Here is a 22809-nt window from a genome sequence, read left to right on the forward strand (position 1 = left end):
AAGAGCTTCCTGAGCTGGGCGTGATTGTTAGAGCCAAGGCCTCTGTTTGCTGGAAGAAGGGCTGTAAACGATGGTTAGGTCAGGAAGGTACAGTGGGGTGCTGCAGCAGTGCCCCTGGTCCCATCCTGGGTTGGGGTTGCCCTGCCTGGCTGGAGAGCCTGCTCTGTCAAGATGGCAGGCAAATGGAAGCTGCTGTAGTCAGCCGCACCAGCAGGGGGCAGTGCCCAGGAGGAAGCCTGCTTGAGTCCTGTCCATTGGACACCTTTGTGCTGGCACCCTGAGAGTCTGGGGCACTAAAATGAATGCCTGCAGTGAGTAGCTGTGACCTAGATGGGCATTTCAGATAGATAAGCTCATTGTCTCAATTGAAAGGCAAAACGTGTAGTTCAAGCTCAAGCAGACAGATCTGGGATTATACCCCAACTGCCACTTCATAACTGTGCAATCTTGGATCTCGGTTTATGGCTTGGACCTTGGTTAATTGGTTATAATTATGTCTTCCCAATTAGTCTCGGTTGCAATATCTAAAAGATGTTGTAAGGACCAAAGATGGCAAGACTGTGACCTGTGATGTACTACGCACAGCTAGCCCATTCCAAGCGTTCCTTGAGTGGAAAATGTGATCCCCTCCAAGCACTGAGGAAGCAGGGACCAGAGGGGTCCATACTGCTTTCCTGGAGGTCTCACATCTGCAGGGGCATGGGCAGAATCCATACCTCCTAGGCTGACTTCAAAGCCCTCACGGTGATGGATTATTGATTTTTTTCTTTTCTTTTAATAACAGTTTTTTTTTTTTTTTTTGTACACAGTGGCCAGGAATTTGTGACTTAGGGAGTTGGCTGCAGCCTGCTGGACTGTCCCTGGGCACCATCACTGTTTTCTTGGAATTTGGGGGAGGTGATTCAGATTGACAGTCCCATACAAGGGAACTGCCTTGGACAGCACTGTTGTCAGTCCTAGAGTCACATGAAAATTAACTTTTTCAGCTAAAATAACAAAATCAGAAGGTGGCTTATAAAAGGCAAAGCATAACAGAAGAGTATAGTGTCACAAAGGAGAAGCCTCTTCCTCTGTTGTGAGTTTTCTATTTGTGTAATGTCCACAATTTTCTGCCTATTTTCAGGTATTTGTGTGTGCACATGAGTCTACTTATCCTTCATTTGTGCCAATGGGCTCTTATTACACACACATACACACACACACACACACACACACACACACACACACACCCCATGTTCTTTGTCCCCCTTAGTGACTTCTTATAGAAAATATTCTCCATCACTTTTGACAGAGCCAGCACATTTTTTACTCACCTCATTAGGTGAATTATGTCTAATTTTTTCCCTTTATATGGCTTTAGAATATTCTTCAATCCTATTAATGTACCAGAAAATGCTTGTATAATCTGTATTGTTGATAACTTCCACCATCACCAAACTATTTCTTTGCTGTTATAAACAATACCATAATGAACATATTTAGGTACATGACACTGCACAGGCACAATTGAGAAGGCATCTGTGGGACAAACTACCAGAAGTGGAGTCCCAAAGCAGGAGCTCAGTGCACTTACAGCTCTGATGGTCACTGGCCAGGGCCTGCTTCAGAGGTTGTGCCAAAGACACTACCAACATAGAGGTTGGGCAGGGTGCAGGGGGAGCTTCATCTCCACCTCTTTGCTTGCATCAACCTAACAGATGAAAAAAAAAGTCTCATTTTTTGGGGGGTACTTGGGGTTGAACTCAGGGCACTCGATCACCAAGCCACATCCCCAGCCTATTTTGTATTTTATTTAGAGACAGGTTCCACGGAATTGCTTAGTGTCTCGCCATTGCATAGGCTGGCTTTGAACTTGCGATCCTCCTGCCTCAGCCTCCTGAGCTGCTGGGATTATAAATATGTGCCACTATGCCTGGCTCAATCTTATTTTGATTTGCATTTTTTTAATGTTAGTGTGGTTGTGTTGAGCTTTCATTAAGCAGCTTACTTATTAACTGATTATTGAATTGTTACCTTAATTGATTACAATTAGGTTGAAGCACTTATGCTGAGTCTTAGCCAAGACAGCCTAGAGAAATGGTCAATTGCTTTATTTTAGTTTATTTTAGTTTCAAGTTCCATAACTTAATTAATTGTCTGGCTCAGTGGGAAAGCTAGGTTGGACTTCTCCTGAGACAGGTCCTATTAGCCCTCCCTGATATATAGTACAGGAGCTGTCAAACTTGCTTCTTAAAGGGCCTGATAGGAAATATTTTAGGTTTTGTGTGTCATGTGCCTGGGGCCCAGTTTTATGGAGTAATGAACATGTGGTCTCTCAAAACTACTCAAGACTGCCCCTGCAGGGCAAAAGCAGCCTGAGGTAACAGTGACTGGGTGGGTGTGGCTGTCTTCCAGTAAAATTGTTATTTACCAAAACAGCCAGTGGGCTCTATGTAGCCCAAGGGCCTTTGTTTTCAAATCCCTGCTGTACACTATGTGTGAATGAGTAGATGTTGGGAGGAAGATGGACATCTCAGTTTGCAGACTCCAAAAGGCCTAAGTCTTACATATTTGTGACCCTGGGGTACTGCAGAAAGATATGCAAACTAGCTGAAAAGATGGATGAATGGAGTCTGTGTAGGTGTTTGCACATTCATGATGTTAGGTCTTAGGACTATGTCAGCCCTGGAGTGAGCGAGAGATAGGCTGGAGGTCCCCAGCTTTCCCACTTGCTCACAGAGCTTGCCCTCTGAACGACAGCAGAGCCCTTCCCCCTTGCATTTGCGCTGCTCTCCACACCTCAGTGGCATGAACACAACGCTAATGTTTGGGACGTGTCTCCCAGGGTGCCACCCCTGTCAAGGAGGAACTCAGGGCGGAGCGAGCACTTGTTGGCAGCACAAGGGAGGCGAGCCCCATTGTCAAGGCAGGAAATGAGCTCTGGTTCCTCTGAGGAGAGGTCTGGAGAGTCCTAAATGCATGGAGGATTCAGAGAAGGAGGAGGCCACAGTGGCCTGTGCAGCAGCTGGGAGGAGCCCGGGAGAGGACGGAGGTGGTGTGACTGGACTCTGTGCATCATGGGGCACAACTGTAAGGCACAAACTTGGGTTTGTGACTCTGTTTCACGTGTTGGCTTTGCTCTCTGCTGTCTCCCTATCTTGAGCAGTGCCTGGGGCCCAGTTTTATGGAGTAATAAACATGTGAGTGAGTGAATGGAGGCAAGGAATGCTGTGAAAATGACTTCTTATAGGCCACTCGCCAATCGTCCATGTGCCTGTTAAGTCACCCTCAGAAAGTGCACAGGGAGCAGTGAACATAGGTGACGTCAGCATCTTCACAGCTGATTTCAAGTGCAAGTGCACATAACAATGGTGCAGACAACGTTCGTTTTGCTATTATGCAAGTCCTAGTTGTCAGCACTTTAAATGAATTCTCTCATTTAATCCTCATGATGATTTAACTCGAGGTGAGTCCTTCTGTTGTCCACTTTATGAAGAGATCATTACCTACGGGGAGCCGTGTGTCAGGTGCAACCTAACTCTGGTGTTTGTTTGGAGCAGCAGTTCTAAAATATTCCTCCTGGAGCACCAGACCCTGGCAGAGGTCGTGAAGACCTCTGCGGGCCCCACCCAGAACATTTGGATTCAGAGGGTCTGGGATGGGACCTGAGAATCTGCGTTTCCTATGGAATTCATTTTGACACTTGTGTTGTTATCCCAGAAGCCACACTTTGAGAACCACTGGCTTAGGGGGTTTTTTGTGTTAGAAAAAATAAATGTGACCCCAGTGAAGGGTGCTGTCATCAACTTGAGCCTCTTCAGTCCTATATGTTTGCTGGGCCTCTTCTCCTCCTTCCCTACCTCAGGGCTCTTGCCAGTTCAAGCCAGCACAGACATGAGCAGAGCCCAGGGACAGTCGCCCAGTTGCTTGCTGAAGCAATGCTGTTTCTCTGGGAAGCACTACAGCTCGGAGTCCAGGTGCAGGCTCCGTGTCAGAAAGGATGTCCCACAGCTCTCCTGCAGGCGGCTGGAGGGTGCTTGGACTCCGCCTGAAACCAAGTTCTACTCTCCTGATTTCAGTGTCTTACCCTCGCAAGTGCTAAATTGCCCCATAAACAAAATACATCTGGTGTTTGACTCATGGAAAATATTTCTCTACGGTTGAAAAGAAGTGTGTGGATAGTCTGACTCCATTAATTTCCACTGGAGTGACTCTGGACCATCTGCTTCAGGCTCTGTGGCGGGGGAGGGGTGAGGCTGGGACACTGGGCAGACGGCCCAGGAAGTAAGCGCAGTCTCAGCTCCATGGAGCTGTGGGCAGGTGTCCATGTCAGCTGGCTACCTGTCGGGGCAGGAGATGCTTCCCCAGTCCTTCTGTGTACTCTGGAGCCTCTGAGCCTCCTGGACATGCTGGAGTGTTCTGGTTCTGGTGGAGACTCCAGCCGCCTTGTTCTCCATGACTAGGGTCTCATGGGTTGGTTTCTAGGTCACAATGCCATGGCCAGCATCCCCATAGCCCAATATAATCCCTTGTCTTCAAGTATTTCTCTGATTCAGCTTTAGGTATCTCTTCAAAGCTAGTAGGAAGTGGGGGGGGGCTCCCTCTGGAGTCCTCTGAGACCAGGCATTTCAGGAACAAGAGCTTGAGACAGGTACACAGACAAGAAGATGGTCCACGGGTCCTTGAAAGGCTGACTGGGCTTTGAAGTGACGTAGACTTGAGTTCAAATGTGACTTCTCCTTGTCTCTGCCAAGTTATTGACAAATAATTCCCTTATCTCTGTGTCATCACTCACAATGGAGCTGTTTTACAGTCAATGTGACAATGTTCCAGGAGTACATGAGGACACTGAACAGTGCCTGGTGCACAGATGGTGCCCACAGGACGGAGGGTGTTGACATGATCAGGGATTGAGAATCTGAATTCTAAGATGGCCTCAGGATGGTCGCTTGTGGTGTCCACACCTTGTATGAATGCCTGTCCTTGGGCAGAATCTGAATGTGTTGAGACAGGACAGAGTTAACCAAGCAGGAACTTACCTGGGAGGTCTCCATGTAATCAAGTGAGCTCTAAACAGAACAGAATCCTTTGTGAAGCCAGAGAGGTTGGGAACATGAGCATGAGGAGGAGGGAGCTGTGGGCAAGAATAGGTAGGAAATGCCTGTGGCAAAAAAGAGGTAACCCATGCAGCAGTTGGTGCTCATGTCACACGTGGGCAGTACTATGCCTCAGAGTCCAGCCAAGGTCAAACATGAGCTAAAGCCAGCGGGAGGATGAGTAGGACAAGTGGAGCAGGGTCCCAGGTAATGCAGGCTGGTTTAGAGGCAGGAATATGTTCTCAGTGGAGGGAGAGAGCCAGGCTCTTAGCTGGAACCAGGAGGGAGCCTCAGATGCAGAACCTGGGGCCACCACCACCAGGTGCTTAACAATGCTCCCCCCCCTACTCTCTGCCCAGACTCTCACACCTGTTCCAATAAGGAAATTTATTTCCAGTACAAGAAGCACTGGGGCAGGAGCCACAGTATGCCCAGCCATGCTGACCAGGGTCACCCACATCCTGAACACAATCTCTGTAGCCTGCACTCCAGAGAGATAAGGAAGAGGGGAAGAAATGGGGCAGGGAGGTGGACTGCCAGTCCTTCTAGCACTGCCTGGAGGTTCCTGTCCTGCAGGTGCTGAGAGCCTTCTCATGGACAGCTCCCCATCCAGGCAGCTGTGCCCTCCTTGTCTCCACCGCAGAGGGATTCTCCCCCAGGCTCCTCCATGAACCACTCCCTCTCTCTGTAGCTGTAGACACTGCACCCAGCCTTCCACCACTCCTTTCCTAAAGATGCATTGTAGCCTAAACTGAGCCAAGTGCCCATTTGCAGTTTATGAGAACAGTTTACCAGGTGACTCCATGCAATGGGATAGAAAGAATGTAGTGTGTGTGACACAGAGAAGCCACTCAGAACCGTGCTCTGCCATTTACTATCTTTCTGAATGGCGGTAGGTAGTTGCCCCAAGCCTTAGTTTCTTCATCTGGAAAATGGGATGATTTCATGGGATGAAAAGTGGCTGTGAGCATGAGCTATGCACAGAGTGTGCAGCCAGGACCTGGCCCTGGGAGGATGCTCTGGGCATATCAGTATTCTCTCTATCACTTCCTGTCCAGCCCTCAAAGCTGAATCACTATGGCGAGAAAAGACCAAATGTGGCATAATGTGAGTGACAGAGAAAGAGACCAGATTGTGGGGGCCAGCTTATGAAGACCCAGGCTGCTGCCCCAGGAGGCCATGGAGTACAAGAGGCCCTGTCCATGCTTCTCTGTTCCTTCTTGGGCAGGATTTTCCTTCCTGTGGAGCAGGTTATCCAAAGGGACCATTTCTGTATTCAACCATGGCTCCTGATTAGAGGCTCATGAATATTCAAACACTCATCTCCCCTTATTTGCCTGACTATTAGCATTCTGTCTCTAGGCTTATTTTGCAGTTTTTCTCTGTTGCACATTTGCTCAGTTATTCACGCTTCATCATCCGATGTGACCGGCTTCGAGACAATCCCAACTATTCCCAGTTCTTGGGAAGCCTGGGTCTCTTCCCTGCCTCAACTGCCAGCTTCGCCTGGCTGTTCCTATTCCCAAAGATGGGAGGGTGACAGAACAGTACGCAGAGTGCCACTTTGGGAACTCGCTTCTGGGTTTTCAAGATTCATATTGATAATAATAATCCAGGACATATGTCTATCACTTCAGATTTTACAAAGAGATTTCATATCATCCTGTTTTACAGCCTGGCTTTCTGCAAATGCAAAATGCTGACATTCTTTTCTGAATGGGGGCATATCTCTTTTCCTTTTGAATATTTAGCAACAAGGTTTGAACAAAACAGAATCTGTATTAAAGCCAGCTGAACAATGGTTTCTCACAATGGTACCATGTAGGAGGGGATTTGTCTATCTCACCTGTGCCCGGTTGGATCTTGTTTTGAAGTCTGTTTGGCTCTGTAGGGAACACAGTATGTATTAGTTTTCTATTGTTGCTGTAACAAATTACCACTTACAGTTCTGGAGGTCAGGAATATAGAATGGGATGGCAGGACCATGTTCCTTGTGGAGACCCCAGGGGGCCAGCCATTTCCTTGTCCTTTCCACCTTCTAAAGACTGCCTAGAATTCTTGGTTCGTGGCCCCTTCCTCCTTCTGCAGAGCAGGCAGTTTGTTGTCTTCAAATCACTCACTCTCTCTGACTTCTGTTCCCATCCTCCTGTCTCTAATCCTCCTGTCTCCATCTCATAAGTACCCTTGTGATTACATCGGGTCCACCAAGAAAATCTAGGAGAGACTTCCCACCTGAATATCCTTTAATTTAATCACATCTGCAAAGTTCTGTTTAACATATAAGGTGACAAAATCACAGGGATATCACCTGAACAATTGTGGTGCATATACTACAGTTTCCAGTCTTCTGGGTCAGCAAGAGGACTGACTGCTTGGGGCTGAGGCCTGTTTGCATATCTGGGATCTGGCTCTTTTGGTTCCTTTCCTCCTTTTCAGGGTGAGACTGAGGACAAATTTCTGCGTGAGATAGCGGCATCCTAATGAGCTCTAATTGGCACCTGACTTTTAGGCTCTCTCAGGCCTCTGGGCAGCAGGGTGCATTTAATATCAGAAGAGTGGGAAATTCTGTCTACCAGGGACCAGCTCAGCAAAGCACGAGGGGTGCAGGACTGGAGTTTCTCAGCTGCAGAGTTGCAATGCCCCACATGTGTAGATGGAGGGCTTTTGGTGGTGGCTTTAGCAATAAATAATCCAAATTCTTAGCCAGTTCTCTGTGTGCCCAAAGCATTCTTAAAAGTGATACCCAATTTGATTCTCTGAATCAGGAATCATCAGGTAATACAGTTCACAGACTGATGCCAGAGAGCCTAGATTCAAATTCAGATCTGGTGTTTTGTGACTGTGCATGCCACTGTACCTCTCTGGACTCCATTTCCCCATCCCTGTGGTGGCATCATAGCCTGCTGGAAACCTTGGATGAAGTAAGGCTCGGGTTCTGGATCAGTGCTTACTAGCAGTCTCCTCATGTGTGCTTTGCCGTTAGGGTTATCATTATGCCTGAGAACATTATTCTCTGTGCTTTCTAGGAGTTGTTAATAATTATTGAAGTTTCTGCAATTATTGCTCCTGGCTGGGGACATGAACAGAGGAGATTCCACAAGACTCCCTGGGCCCTGGAACATCTGCATAGATGCACAAGAGGCCTCCCACATACTTCCCCAGTGGATCCCCACCCACACTAGGAGGCATGTGCATCTCACAGGTGAAGAATCAAGGCTGAGCCAAGTAAAGCAATTTTCCCATGACCATACTGACATTAGTGTGTAGGATTTGAAGCCCCCACATCTGCCAGAGCCTGGACCAATTCTGCACCCCTTGTGCTTTGCATAGTTGTCCCCCAAAAGTCAGAACTCCCACCCTTTTCTGATGGCAAATGCACCCTACAGCCCAGAGGCCTGAAAGAGCCTGAGAGCCAGGTGCCAATTAGAGCTCACTAGGATGCTGCTGTCTCAGGTAAAAATTAGTCATCTGCCTCAGTCTCCACCTCACTGGACTGCTGTCCTACAGAGCAGTGGGAGCAAGCAGCCCCTTGGGGCCCTTTCTCACACCTGCCCAGAGCTATTTCCTCATATATGTCCTTCTCCATCACCATAAAAGTCAACATTTACATTGAAGCTGATATTAGTGCCAAATCACAGGGAGCAACTTGGGGAATTTTCTTAGAAACTGAGACTGTCCAATTTCTACAGATCTGGCTTGAGCGCAAATAGGTGTTGGCTTCAGCTCTCCTGGGAGCTGACGCTGTGCATACCAACAGGGCCCCGTGGCAGCGCCCAGACAACCCACGCTTCTAACCGGGTGTTTGTCAACAAGAGGATCTATGTGGGGCTCAGAGGTCTTGAATAATGTATAAAATCCACACGTTAAGGTTGATTAAAATCCTAAGTGCTTTATCCAACTGCAGCAAAAGGCTCTTGAGTTCTCTGATCATTGAAAGTCACTGATCTTCAAGGACTCATGTCCTCACTCTACTCCAAGACAATGATTGCCAGGGCCATCAGACCCAGGGGGGACCAGCGTGAGCACCACAGCTCACAGAGACATGGACAAGTGAATTCACATGTATGGGAATATTGTATCATGTATTTGATCCTCACATAGCCAGGAATGAATAATTTATCTCTTGCTACTTTTCCCCAGGTAGAAAGCTAAAAGAAAGGAAGGAGAAACAGCTACTGGGGTTTTAAGAACCATATTCTGTGCATCATCATTTGGCACATGTTTGATTAGCAAGATCTTCCCACCAGGGGAGCTGCAGCCTCTTATCTGGCCTGCGAGAAACAGGCCCCTGAACTTGGATTTCCTGAGAGAGCCCAGCTAGAGGGTACAGCAAGCTTCCCCTTTAAGAAACCACTCATAGGGAAGGTGATAAAGGCAGATGCAGGGGTGTCTAGACTCCAGGGAGAGAACTCCACCCTTGGACACATTGTCTGTCCCAGGCCCCTCCACCATTGTGTTTTGGAAGCAGATACCTGTTGTCTTGATTTGCAGGCTCACAGGAGAATTTTGGCCCAGGATGAGCCATACCCCAAGTCTTACCCATGCTTAGCTGATTTTAGATGAGATTTTGGACTTAAGTTGATTCTGGAATGGGTTAAATATTTCAGAGGTTCTGGGATGGAGGGGTGAGGACAAAGGTTCAGGGTGATGGAGGACAGCATTGTAGATTAGGCACTCCCCTACCCAAACTTAGGTGCTGACGTCCTTACCTCCAGTATAACACAGTGTGACATCATTTAGAGATAAGGTCTTGACAAAAGTAATCATGTCAAAGTGAGACTATCAGTGGACCCTAATCCAATATGACTCTTGTCCTCCCAAAAGGGGAAATGTGGATAAATGGGAAATGTCATGAGAAGATGAGGGTGGAGGGGACAGTGATAGAGGTGCCATCCAGAAGTCACCAGTATCCTCAGAGGCTGGGAAAGGGGCCTGAAGCAGACCACCCTCACAGCCCTCAGGGGACCAGTGTGAACACCTGATGGCAGCTGTACCAAACGGCTTGGTCGACTAAGCTGCTTCACTTGCGGTACTGTTTAATGTCAGCCCTAGCGTAAGGGCACAGGTTTGGTATGTGAGCTGAGGGAGTACGTTGTTCCAGTGAAACCCCATGAGAAATCTGCTATGTAAAGCAAATGAAAGCTTTGAGTCGAGTGGGGTTTAAGAATCTTGGGCTTACCTGCCCTGTTCCCTTCTCCTCAAAGTGGCCCTGGGGTCTCTGTCCATATCATCCTGAACCCGCCTAATCTTGTCTGTTCTGGAAGCTAAGGAGGGTCAAGCCTGCTTAGTACTTGGATGGAAGACCAAAATGGCCCTGGGAAGGCTCTCTGAAGCCCTGGAATGCAGTTTGAAAATGACCAACTGCTCTGAGGATAGTGAGCAATGCTGGCATAATGTGACAGCAACAGACAGTGAGTGGGACCTCTGAGCTTCTGGAAATGACGTGTGGAGGAGGATTTGGAGGCCTCACCCAGGCACAAGAGGGAAGTATGCAGGGGTCACTGGTGATGTCTGTCCCAGGCCTATTAGTGGAAGGGAAGTGGCCCATAATGAGGATATTCCATTCCAGGACCCGTCCAACTTCCTTCCTCCTTTGGCAGAGAATAAGACCTGCAGCCTAGAAAGGCCCAGTGACTGGCTCGAAGCCACCGCCCCTGGGGCATCCAATGAGTCTGCTGGTGTTTGAAGACCATTTCTGATGTGTGAGGTTTACCCCTCTGTCTACAGATCCACACTGAGTCGCTTCTGTGTCCCTGGGCTCCAGGGTGGTCTCTGCACTGCCTCCGCCTCCTCACGCTGTGCCTGGGCTGTTGGGACTGCTCCTCCTTTGCTCTAATGGCCTCCCTGTGTGCTTCCTCAGAGTTGTGAGTGCTCCTTCTCCTCCAGGAAGCACTAGCCACCGACCAGTGGGTCTCAGTAGGGGATGATTTTACCCTGAGGGGCGATAACTGGACCTGCGTTTGACTGTTAGCTGGAGGAGGTGCCACTGGCATTACTGGGAGCTGGGGTGTGACTCAACCTCCATCGTACACAAGGCAGCCCCCACAGCAGAGGATGATCTGGCTCCTATCCTCAGTTCTGGCCTTGAGAAGCCCTGCTGTAGCCACCGGCTCCCTGGGAGGTTCCTGGAAGCTGCCTATTTCTCGGCTTTTCCTTCCCAGAGCAGTGGTTCTCAGCATGCCCTCTCTGGGCACCTTGCCATGCCCTCCCACCTAAGTGAAGATGAGAGGAGGCAGGAGGCTGGCTGGACCCAGCTGCCCCTCTCTGGAGAACATCACAAAGGCCTGGACCTGGAAGGAACAGGTTCTGATGAGGGGTGCTGTGGGGACTGTGGCCCGACTGCTCTCTGGAAAGTCACTCTGTAGACTGTGCTGCCTCCCACTGTGGAGTCACCTCTCCCACGTGGGTCAGGGGTTCCTCTCACTGGGCAGAGTTCCAGAGGGTATGATGGAGGAGAGTTAGTCGGCCTACCTTCCTCTAATCTAATCCATGGGCCTCTGGTTTCTTTTTTTCCCAATACCAGGCATTAACCCAGGGGTGCTTAATTGCTGAGGCTCATCCTCAGCCCTTTTTATATTTTACTTAGAGAGAGGGTCTTGCTAAGTTGCTGAGGCTGGCTGTGGAACTCACAATCCTCCTGCCTCAGCTTCCCAGGCCTCTGGAATTACAGGCATGAGCTACTGCACCCAGTTCTGGTTTCCACTTCTACAGAAGAAAAGCTGCTTTTTATAAAGTCGCAGAATCTTAGAAACCAAGATTTTAAAAGCTCCATTTAGGGCATCTGGTAGCATTAGAGATAGTTTTTTTATACTTCTGCTGTCTCCCCTACTGGACATTGAGTTCCTGGAAGTCAGGGGCCAAGTCTTATTCACTGCTCTCTCCGTGGTGTCCAGCATTAGTCTGGTCTGCAGGAAGCACCACACAAGTTGGCTGAGTTAGTGAGTGAAGCATCCATCAGGGGTGTGTGTGTGTGTGTGTGTGTGTTGAGTCAGAAGCAAAGTATCTAAAGAAATCCTCAGCAGGTGCTCGGGAAACGCTTGCTGAATTAACCATTGGGCACTGCTGTCATCACTGTCTCTGGGCTTAACCATTAACATACAGTAACACATTTAATTCTTACTATAACTGTGCAAAATAGCTTCTTTTCTCTCCATTTAAAAATGAGTATATTGGGATCAGAGAGGTTTAGAAGCTTTCAGCCAAAATCTTTTAGCCAAGGAGCAGTAGGTAAGATTTTTGAGTCCTGGTCTGTCATTGAAATCCAAGTTTATAGGTACTACATTTCCACTTTGAAGGTCAAGGGAGGACAAATGGGGCCTGACTTGTACTTCATGGTCCCACTGGGATCTTTTGCGTAGAATTAGGCTGTTGAAATCAGTGCTGGGGAAGGGACATAGGGGAGTGGGGGAGGGATAGATGCAGGAAACCTCCGCCTTACCATGAGGTGACACATTCACAGTCATCCAGACCAGACAGGGAAAGGCAGCCAAGTGAGGGTGAGACTTGAAGAAAGACACCTAGAGGTTAGGGATGTGGATAATGAAACTGTTTTGGGAAAAGCCAGCATAGTAGACACAGGCATAGGACGGCAAGATGCTGAATTGAGTTTGGAGCATTTGAGTTTGGAGCTGCTGAGAAACGTCTAGAGGGAGATACAAAAGAAGTAGTAATGAGACACTTTCTGTATCACATGGTAGAACCTATTAACTAGGGTTGAAAGGAGAATATATTGGCTCATATAACTGAGAAAAACCTAGTGCTGCCTTCAGGCATGATTGGGTCCAGGGGTTCAACAGAGACTCCAGGGTTCCACTTTCCATCTCCAGAGCAGACAAACTTCATGGCTCTCAGCAACAACACCCCCTGCCCCCGAAACTTGCATCCTAGCAGTTTGGAGACCCGTGAGAGAGGGTGAGGAAAAGAGAAAAGGATGGGGAGAGAAAAACTGATTGACTGGAAACTCTAATAACCTCCAGACGCCTAGGTCTCTACCCAAGGGGGAGGAACATGAGGTCTCTCTCCCGACAGCCCCTCCAGAATCACATGGAGTGACAGGTTAGCTCTTTCCCGGTGAAAGGAGGAAAAAGACAGGCAAGACAATGAGGAGCATCCACTCTGGTGGACAGAGCGATGTTCGTCGTTCCTTCTGCAAGATGAATACCTTCAAAAGGGTTTTATTCAGAGGGCAGGACCAGAGGAGGGAGTCTGTGAGGACTCTGACTCCCAGGCCTTGAGTCTTTGTGAAAAGCAGCCATCAGCATTTTCTTACTTCATTTTGACTTTCCTTTGTATCTCCAGGTCACAGGTGTTGCTTGGCAAGTCAGCAAGGACCTCAGAAGAGGAGTACGCTGTCGGCACAGGTAACCGAGAGTCGACGTGCACAAAACGGCAGCGGCCCCTTTGCAGTTTTATTGCTTGTTTTGCTCACAGTTACCTGCAATATGGCTCGGCTGCAGATGGGTGGAAATATGCTTCAGTGTAACACATTCACAGCAGGGGGAGAAACGCCCCCAAACACAACTGCTCAACCCGAAAGCAGGCTTGTGTGTTTCCTGGTCTACACTGCTCTCAGGATACAAAGAGACAGATGATTATTGCAATAATGGACAATTGAGTTGTGGTCAGACACTCAAGAGGTACTTTAAACAGTTGGCCATAAATATAAAATCAGAGCATTACGATTCACAGGAGAGGAAGATTAAGCAGATCCTAGTAACCGAGTCTGGGATGGAACATAGAGCTGGGAGGCAAAACTGGGCAAAATTAGGTGTTTTAAGCAAAGGGAGTGGGTTGGGGCCAGGTTGGGCCTGAACTTTCTGGAGACCTATGATGAACATGCTCCCCAGGTCTCCCTTCAGAAAGGATATGGCCCCAGCTATGGTCAAAATGCAACCTTCGAGGTATGCCTTAGCAGGACGTCCACAGTGAGTGACTGAGGGGTCATGTGGCAGGTTGAGGGTTCCCACAATGTCCACACGCTAGTCTTTGGCACCTGTGAATGTGTTACTTTATATAGTAAAAGACTTTTTGCAGATGTGATTAGTTAAGACTTTGAGAGGGAAGATTGTCGTGGGTTATGTCAGTGAGCTCAACGTCATTTCAAGGGTCCTCATAAAAGAGAAGCAGGGAGGCATCAGACAGAAAAGGACATGTGGTAATTGAGCAGGGGTGCAGTGATGTTCTTTGAAGATGGAGGAAGAGACCACAAGGAAATGCAGGTGCCTCTGAAACTGGAGAAGAGGAGTCAGGGGAGCCCCTGGAGCCTCCAGAGGGGTACAGCCTGAGATCACCTTGACTTTAGCCCATGGAGAATTCCATACTGGCATTCTGGCCTCCAGAGCTGTGCAAGAATAACTGTGTTGTTCTAAGCTGTGCAACAGGAATAGGACGTGAATACAGGGCATGGATGTCCAGCCGTCCTGGCCTGAGGCAGCACAGTCTGCATTAGGCTCTTCTAGCCGTAGAGAATCTTTGGGACAAGCCAGGGTGCTTGTAGGGTCTATAAGAGCCCAGCTTTACCCTTTCCACCCTCCCTAACCCCTCCCACGGGTGTCGATCTGTGCACCTACCTCCCTGTAGACATGCTGACCTCTGGGTTGGCTTCCTGGGAGCCTGTGTAGTGACACTGCAGTTGACAGGTAGGATCCAGTGGTGGTCTAGGACATGAGGGCTGGGCCAGCATATCTTGGCTTCCAACATGGTGGCCTTGGGCATGTCATATGCCCTTTCAAACATGGGTCATCTCAATAGCAAGTGCCATGCAACCCATATTCACAGGTTCTGGGATTTAGAATTGGGCATCTTTGGGATGCCCACATCAGGGCACTGGAAAAGTACTGGTGGCATGTGGCATGGGCAACCTTAAGGCTCTCCATAAGTGCTTCCAGCGAGAACAGCAATGGCAGGATCATGCTGATGGCGGGGAACAGTGCTGTGAACCTCAGGGCTATGGACAGGTCTCTGGTGTAAAGAAGACAGTGTCTCCTAGTGCCCAGGAGGCCAAGGTCAAAAAACCAAGAGAGAAGCTTGTTCAGGCTGATTTTCTACCTTCCTTCTCACCTTTTCTGAATCTGCAGCTAGACTCCTGGGCTCTGGGTAGGATGCTAATGTCTGAGCTGGAATGTCAATGTGTATGAACACCAGGCTCCAGACTGCATGTTAGTTGACCTGGGAGCTATTTGGGGGTTCCTTCTGGGATAAATTTCTAGGAATTAGCTTTTCTGTGATAAGATGTGGGCTCTTGAACTCTTTTTCCACTTCCCAGGAGGCAGGTGGCCTGTGTGGGGCAGGAGACATTTCATACAATATCCCCTCCCCCAGAAGGATGCAGTGCCTCCACGTGAGGCTAGGAAGAGTCATGTGAGGCCACATAGAGGGAGAAGATAGGAGATAACTTTTAAGTGATTATCTGCAATTACATGACACATTCTTTTACCTGGAAAAAAAAATATAAGCTTTATTCATAGATCTCAACTATGAATCCTCTCTCCTCCTCTACTCTGAAAAATAGCCCTGTGTGGAGTATAAAAAATGACTCTCCTGCCTTTGTCCCTGGCCTCAGCTAGTTCAGCCTGTAAGAAAAGCAGGGTGTTCAGGTGAGCTAATAAGGGTACTCAGAGTAAGAACTGCCACAAGAAGGCAGAAGACCCAGACTTGGATCTATTTCACAGTATGTAAATTCTCAACATGGAGGTGGCCACACAGTTCCCACTAAAGCAAGCTCCTCCTGGTCCTTCTGGGCCAGGCCTGTGGGTGCTAAGCCCCAGCTGTCAGCCCAGCATTGCTGCTGAAGACAAATCACCGCAGAAAATGGGCTGTAATGAAAACACTGACAGACCCTTCAAAGTAATGGAGCTCGAGGGTCTCCCTTTTGTTACATTCTGTATATTACACAATTACTGTTTTTGGAAATGGCCTTTTTTCATCCTGAGAGGTATGTCTTGGTTTTGGAACAGGGGATACAGCATGACAAGATGCCTTCATGCTTGGGACTGGATGTAGGTAGGATTCAGCCTGGGCCAGACCTGTCCTTGACAATTGGCAGCAATTTTCTATTTCACGGAGGCTGGAATCGGCCACGTGTAATCACTAGAATCACTGCGCCAGGGCTGGGCAGTGCACACAGGTCAGCCAGCCCTCCAATCTACAGCTGAGCTGTTCACGCCCTAAGAAATGGATTTTATGCTGTTTCCCCATTCTGTAAGAGGCAGTGTAACTGAGCAGAGAACAACTTCCCAAGCCTGCCTGTTGAGGTGGCCCTGGCCTGGACTGGCAGGTGGCCTTCAGTGCCCTTAGGGAAGGGTCCAGGCTCAGTAGATGCCATACCAAGGTCCAGCTGAGGTTCTCCTCAGGACACGAAAGTCTTCAAGGAACTCTGGACCCTGTGGCTCTCTGACTTGCCTCTGGCTTTCTTAACTACCATGTCTAGAAGCATCTGAATCCATGAGGGGCCTTCCTGTGGCAAGAGGTTAAAATGTCCCTGAGGAAGCGCTATATTGGGACTCTTTCAAAAGGGCGATACCCCTGAGTTGGACTGAAGTTACAAGAAGGGATGCAGTGCCTCACGTAGACTAAAGCTCACTCCTGTTCACGTTCTGTTGGGTTAGGAGGCCATCTGACACCCAGGGGTTCTCCTTCCCACCCTTGCATGCTGCTTCACGACTAGTGAAGCCTGTTCAGGTGGTGGTCCTGGGAAGTCCTGTTCCAAGACCGGTAGGAAAAAGAGAGGTGATGGATTTTTGGTACTCCTAACATGTTTCAGAACTGAGACCTACAAAACAGGCAGGCCATATGATCCACCCTAAACCGGTTGTTTGGCCAGGCTTGGGACTGTGCCTGTTGCCGGCCAGTGAGTGGAGAGGGAATTCTGGGGTCTGATTAACCAAGTCAGACTATGTCTCCTTCTGAAATAAGTGCTTGGGGCAGGGAGGGGTTGTCAGCCAACTTTAGGACATGCCTGCAGTTTGGAAGGGTGGTTTCCCAAGAAAATAGAGTGCAGTTACCCAAAGTAGGGATTGGATATTAGGCAAAGACAAAAATTTCTCCCTAGAAGTGACCCCACACTATAGAAAAGCTAGATTAATATCTAGATGATTTTCTCCCCAGGGAGACACAGTTGCCTTGGTATTGGACGTAACCTTGGCAGGTCCCAGATTCCCTGCACTATTTCTCCTTTGTTCTCTGCCTTAGGCAGTTCCTTATACCCTGCACTTATTATGCTTGCAGATGAGCTGGAGCCCACCATGGGTCATGGGATATGGATCCCTGAGGGGCTGCAAGGGGGCTGGGGAACTTGAGGGTGGGGAGTGAGCTCCCCATGAGGTGAATGTTGACAAATGGGGGAGGTGGGCATTCAGAGGCGATTAAAACAATAAAGCCATATTGATGTCCCCTTCCAAGCTCCCTGCCGTAAACCCTTAGGAATGTTTTGAGTCCCAGTGAACAAGCCTGCAAATAGACCTCGGATTAGATTCCTATCACGGCAGGAAGAGATTACCGTGAGCACAGTGGTCAAGGAAGATGGTGCATCAAAGGAGCTGGCAGAGCCACGTCCTTCTGCACCCTGGGTGGAACCGTGTTTGCTTTTTCTCTTCTGCGGGCTGCTGCTTACTTTGGCTCTTGGCCTCTTCCTTACCTGGCTCCACATCTCTTTATCTGACCCTTACCCTCCTGTGTCCCTCATGTAAGAACCCTGAGGATGCCACAGGGCTGCCTTGGATGGCCTGTGCTGGTCTCCCCATCTCAAGAAACTTAATCTCATGTGCAAAATCCCTTCTGCCATGCATGGCCACATATTCAGGGGTTCTGGGGATGAGGATGATTAGGTTGTGTGTGTCTTTGAGTCCTTGTTCAGCTGACCATGGCCTGTCACAACTCTCCGAGGCTCTGGCTGGTGCAGGACAGCTCTGCATTGTATCATTTTTTCTTTGCCTCATTTCCCTGTTCTTCTTGCCCTCATTTCCTGGACTTGCACATCCTAAAGACTGTTTCTCCTAGATCTTTGCCACAGGTTCACTGTCTGAAGAACCAGGGTGGGCTTGTGTGACGTCTGGGGGTCCCTATCCTCCCCATGGTCACTTGTCCATTTGCGTGTCTGGCAATGATCCACCTAGAAAAAGCCTGTGGCTCTCCACTGTGTTCTTGGCCTGGATCCTTAACCTGTCTGCACCCCAGTTGCTTTGTAAAATGGAGTTAATAATTAAATGTATCCCAAAGTGCAGATGAGAAGATTGATTTCAAGGATAAGGGGAAGTTTTCAAGACAATCATAGCTTTCAAACCCTAGTTTCCAAACTGCTTATAACTCTGTAGCACCTAAATGCAGCCGATCACGTGGAAGAAGTCTTCAGAGACTTTCTTTACAAAGATGTGTTTCTTTAGCAGTGCTTTCCGGATGGACCGCTTCCTGGACTCTTTTGCTTGACTCAACTGACCCCATCCACACCCCTTCCCATATGCCACCTGCTAGTTAGAGGTAGCTGTATGTCAGTGATCTGAACCTGCAGGGCTGGGCTTTACAGAAAGGCTTTCCATCTTTATTGAAAGGCTCAGATTCAGTCAGAATGGAACATCAGCCTTTGCTTCCCTCTTTTCTTTCCTTATCCTGATGTCACGACGCCTACAATTTCTGCAGCCAGTTTCAAGATACGAGGCAATGAGCACAACAGAAATGAACAAGAGCATCTCAGAGAATCCTGACTTTGGTTGACAATGACCTGTGAACCCACATTGGCACCTGCCTAGCTCAAGACTTCTTGCTTCTTTTTAAGGCTGATACCAGAAATTTGGAGAAGAGTTAGACATGTTAAAGCTGCCAAAAAGAAAAGAAAGGAAAGGCACAGTCAAAGAGGTCTGCGTCTCTCTAAAAAATTACAGAAAGAAAGGGTGGCGCAAAACCAAAGCAAACTCCTGCCCCTCTCCCACCATGGACTGGAAGTCACTCGGAAGCCAGGAAAGTGTGTGCCTGGTGCTTGGTGTCCTCTGTGCCTGGCACGGTGCCTGGTGTAGTAGGTGTTTGTTGAGAAAACAAAGGAATCTTTCTCTCACCTCTTTTAACTTTGGCCAAGTCCGCCCGGCTCAGCAGAGTAGTTGTGATGACATTTGTTTGGTGGGTTTCCAAGCTCTGTATTATTTAAGTACAGCACGCAGTCTCAGGGCCTCAGCAGGCAGTTGGACAAGCTAAACCTGGCTGGACAGACCTGTGCTCAAAAAACCCACACATTTCACTGAATCTCGAAGAGGAAAGGTTTCCTAATCACTTGCTCCAATATGTGATTCTCCTTGGAGGATTTCTAATGAGAAACCAAATTTAAGATGGCCATGAGAAGCATATTCACCCAAGGCCTAGTCTCTGTTCTAAGGAAACATGTGATCCATGGCTGACATATACAGGCAGTGATTCAGCCTCCTGAGCTGCGGTCCTGGACACTAGGTACAACTGCCAGCATCTCCCCACATGGCCCCTCTTCACTGTGACTTCCCAAAAGGCAGGCACAGGATTCTGTTGGCCTTGAGAGGTCTCCCGCTGTGGCACCAACCCAGTCCCTGTTAATAGTTGGGGTGCACAGCCAGTCTGCTGGAGAGATCAACCCATGAGCATTTATCTTCATAAACTCTATGGTAGGGGAGCAGAGGCAAGAGAATATATTCTCGAGTAATGCAGCCTGTTCCCTGGCAGTGATGAAAGGGATAAAAATAAATCAGTGTTTCTACTCAACTTGTTTGAAGGACAAGCCAGAATCACACCATTAAAAATTAACATCTAAAGCAGATTGTACATTACGAGGGATGAGTTCAGACCTAAAGTAGAATAATTGGCCAAATGAATCTACAGAACGTTAGGTATGACGGATTCACTCTCATTTCCAGCGGTTAAGAAACAAAAGAAGACAGATTATCTTTATTTCAGGCCAGGAAGGTTTTCAGGAACAACCCACCACACCTTGTCAGAGTTGAAAGAGAAACTAGGAGAGAGGGTAAGGTCAGAGTGGTGGGGTCCTTCAGAAGACCAAATTCAGCACTCAACATAGTCCTGTAAGTTCATGTTCAAACTACCAGATCACTTGCCTCTTTGGAGCACCTAAATGCCAGTGGATAATAGAACCATCCATTTAATTTCTCATGCCCCAAACATATTCAGTGGCCATCCTGTACCTCTGTTGATGTCCTCTGCAGGGTGTGAAATCCATCTGTCCACTTGCCTGCACCTACCTGCCTGTGTTGAGGCAGAAGATATAGCAATGGACAAGACAGAGACTTTGCTCTTAGAGAAATTGGTTCAGTGCACAGACTTGCAACCTCCATGATGCTGGCATTTTTAGCTGGCTACTTCTTTGTTGGGAGGGCAGTCATGTGCTTTGTAGGAGGATTAGATCATGCCTGGCCTCTACCCACCAGGCTCTAGTAGTACCCTGTCATAACTATCAAAACTAGCTCCAGGGATTGGCAGATGTCCCCTGATGGAGAAGATCAAAATTGCCCCCGATGGGGAGCCATTGCTTTAGAGTCAGAAACTCAGCTTCTGCTCTCCTCGCACCCTCTTGCTGGTTATCTAACTGTCATTAACTTTCCCTTCTTCCCAGCACCTCACACAGCTTCAGGCACAGAGTAGGTGTGTACAAAATGTGTGTAGGTTAAGTGAATGCACCTAGGGGGCGGGCCCATCTTTGTAAGACAAAATTTTCTGAGGGAAATGCTGGGCTGTTAAGAAAACCTTGAGCCTTGGCCATGCACGATGCCAAGCAAGCAATATATTCAATCAAAATATGTCTCAGCTAAGTATGAAAAAAATCTGCTTATGGAGTATTTAGCTGTGTAAGCCTGACAGATAATTGAGCGGCTGGATTTTTTGGTTTCAACAGATTGGTTTGCCATTCTGTAGCCACAATAACAGAGCAAAGTAACAATCATGTCTATGTTTAATTTTCTGAAGAGTGCTGCATCGCCCAGGCTAACAATCTGGCCAATTAAATGTGGCCGTTGGCACTCCCACACAAGTTTGGGGGTATTTAAAATAACTCTCTGCAAAAGAAAAAAAATCCAAACTGCAGAGAAAGTTGTAGTTCTTCAAAGATTTCATATTTCAAAAGCAGACATGTGATGGTGAAATTGTTCTGGGTGACAGAAGAGACAAGCCATCCATTTTAAGTGTATTAGTGTCAAATGGAGCGTTGTCTCAGTGGACAGTGGTTGTGTCTATTTGTGGAATTGGGTAATTTTTTATGTTCAAGGAAATCATCAAGCTTCCACTCCCTGCAGGCTGAGGTAACGGGACTCTTGACAGTGATATCAACCATTCAGACCAGGCCATGAATTCCCCTCACCAGACTTGCCTTACTACCTAAAGCTTAAGTGAGGGGTGGCTGACAGGAATGGAGTAAGAAACCCTGCAGCTTTGTCTAAGTCTTCCGGACATGGATCTTATAGATCCACATGGGGGAAGCTGTGTGAGTTACCTGTTGCCACAATAATGCTGAATAACACACAACCTTGAAGTATCATTGGCTTATGGTGGTGACATTTGATTAGTCTGTAAATCTGTAGGGTTTATCGGGTATTGGCTGGAATTTGCTGACTTAGAGTGCCATGACATGTGTGGCCAGATGCAGGTTGGCTGACTCTGCTCATCTGGCCAGTCTCCTTACTCAGATTGTGCAGCTATTGACTGATCTGGGATAGTCTTGGCTAGGATGAATGGAGTGCTTTTGTCCTCCAGGAGGCTAGCTGAGACACGTGCATGTGGCAGTGACAGAGGTGCAAGAGCTTGCACTATTCCACGACATGGCAGAGCCCAGAGTTAAGAGGTCAGACAGAATACTCTGCTCCCTGCAAACTTATGTGGCCAAGGGTGAGGATATCAAGAGGAAGTTCATTGTAACTAATTAACACATTAACATGCTACAGAGACATCAGGATTCTAGAAGCGTCCTACCACAACGTTCAGAGAAAGATTACTAGGGAAAAGACAGGTTCATGGTGTAGGGACGTCTCAGCCACCCCCCTGCTGTTATGGTTCTGTTTTCTCTAGCTGGGAAGAGTGCCTGTCCCCTGGAAGGGAAAAAGTGCAGCAAGTATGACTAAGGGGTAACTGAGGACCAAAGTAGGCAGGAAGATAGCTACCTCCTACAGAGTCCAGATTGACAATCCCATGGGAATTCCATCCAGGCCACAGAAGGGCTCCACTACAGATCACTGACAGTGATTTTGAGGCAACAAGGAAAAAAGGCAGGTGCTCTCATATAAGGCAGGTTAAGGTTAAATAGTTGATTCTTGAAATTTGACAAAAGATATGTCTCCCTAAGATATCTGCAAATTACTCAACTCACAAGTACACTGGGCTATACAATACTCCTAATATGCAGTTAAAATAACTAAAAATCCAGAATATCAGTACTTTTCTACATACAGCTCTAAAGTGATTTCTAAGGTGATTAAAATGGATTCCTCTCAAATCATGATTGCATCTCATGTCATATCCTTCTTACATCCTTTCATGAAGGTACTTATGTCTTTAATGCAGGAATAATGGGAACTAATATTTATCCGCTTCTTCATGTCAGGCATTGGTCTAACCATTTACATGCATGGTCCTCTCTTTATTCTCACAACAATCTCACGATGTGGGCAACATTATCATTTTATAGATGAGAAAACAAAGGTCAGGGGATCATGCCCAGGGCTTGTTCTTGGTCTGCAGGTGGCTGCCCATGTCTTTTCACAGTGACTTCTCTCAAAAG

The sequence above is a fragment of the Ictidomys tridecemlineatus genome, chromosome 15 (genome assembly GCF_052094955.1).
Source record: "Ictidomys tridecemlineatus isolate mIctTri1 chromosome 15, mIctTri1.hap1, whole genome shotgun sequence".
Classification (NCBI taxonomy): Eukaryota; Metazoa; Chordata; class Mammalia; order Rodentia; family Sciuridae; genus Ictidomys; species Ictidomys tridecemlineatus.